The following is a 1733-nucleotide window of genomic DNA, read 5'->3' on the forward strand; positions in this document are numbered from 1 at the left end:
TCTCCCTTTTTTTTCCTTTTTTTCCTTTTTTTTTTCTCTCTCCTTCTCTTATTTTGTTTTTTTCTTTCTTATTCTTCGGTTTGTTCTTCCTTTTATCTTCTTATCCTCTTTCTCTTGCTTGTTCCTTGTCCCAGTATGCTTTCACGCCTCCCCATCTAATTATTTTGTGCTCCATCCACATCTGAATTTCGTTCAGCTGCCTTGTCCGAAATGTGTGTGGGGCACATATGTATGTTTAATGTCAATGTTCATGTTTCAAGTTCCTTGCTTTGTGAATTGCATACCAATGTTTTATGCAGTCGTGATAGATTCTAAATGTATGTGTTATCCTAGTTTGGTGTACATTGACTGGATTTCGATCCCTGGAGAATGGGCATTAACTAAGTGTTTGTTTGTGATATCATTAGTAATCTGAAGTTCAACTATTAGCTGGCTTGTAGAACTTTTTTTCTCTTTTTGTTGCTGTTCTGTATTCAAACATGTTGATACAACTCACTGCTGCCTATGCCTAGGCTGTGCCAATTATTTATTTATTTGTTTACATCAATGTGATATAGTGACGAGTGTACATCAAAATTCTCTCTTATAAGTTATACTGGATTCTTCACTGCATGTACTACGGCGTATCGATGATGACTATCAGGGTTTTGTTCTATTTATTCTTTGTTCTGCCAATTTGAATTCTGCTTTGAATAGTATTTTGATCATTTTTGTTTCCGTGCTGCTGGTATGTCAAAATGCAGTGAAATTAAAACCTGGAAGTCACAATGGCAATAAGCGAGATTCAAATCTCTCCTTTGTTTTAATCAATTTATTTGACTGCATTTTTGTTTTAGAACTTGTACATAATTATGATCATCTCTGTTATCGAACCTGCACGCTTGACCTTTGTCTTTCTGGATCAATACAATGTTGTGCACTGCCCATTATTTGTTTGTGAGTGCGTAAAGCGGTTGTGTGGTCTGCGTAAAATTGTGTAAGTCAATCGTGACATCTGCGTGGAGAGTGCGTCAAATGCGTGAGAATGCGTACAGCAATTGTGACATCTGCGTGGAGAGTGCGTCAAATGCGTGAGAATGCGTAAAGCAATTGTGACATCTGCGTGGAGAGTGCGTCAAATGCGTGAGAATGCGTAAAGCAATTGTGACATCTGCGTGGAGAGTGCGTCAAATGCGTGAGAATGCGTACAGCAATTGTGACATCTGCGTGAAGAGAGCGTAAAAAGCGCGTAATGCCTGAGAATGCGTCAATAATTTGTGACATCTGCGTGGAGAGTGCGTAAGATGATCAGGACATCTGCGTCAAGAGCGCGTTAAATGCGTAAAGCAATCGTGTCGTCTGCGTGGAGAGCGCGTTAATAGCGTGAGAATGCGTAAAGCAATCGTGACGTCTGCGTGGAGAGTGCGAATTTGTCTTGGTGTCAAATAAGCGTGCGCTGGAGGTGCGTATGGTCTGCGTAATCTGAGGGAAAACGAGTGTGTCACGCATGTATTTCGCTTTGCAAAATCGCGCGCGTTACGCATGCGTCCAGTGCAGTTGTTACGCAGAGTTTGGCGACTGCGACACGCATTCGCTGCGCAAAATTTTGCTGGCTGGGATACCCCAAGCGAAGTCGTCCATCTGTGTGTACATGATTCTCTCTCTCTCTCTCTCTCTCTCTCTCTCTCTCTCTCTCTCTCTCTCTCTCTCTCTCTCTCTCTCTCTCTCTCTCTCTCTGTCTTAAAATGTGTCAT

The sequence above is a fragment of the Littorina saxatilis genome, linkage group LG3 (genome assembly GCF_037325665.1).
Source record: "Littorina saxatilis isolate snail1 linkage group LG3, US_GU_Lsax_2.0, whole genome shotgun sequence".
NCBI classification, from domain to species: domain Eukaryota; kingdom Metazoa; phylum Mollusca; class Gastropoda; order Littorinimorpha; family Littorinidae; genus Littorina; species Littorina saxatilis.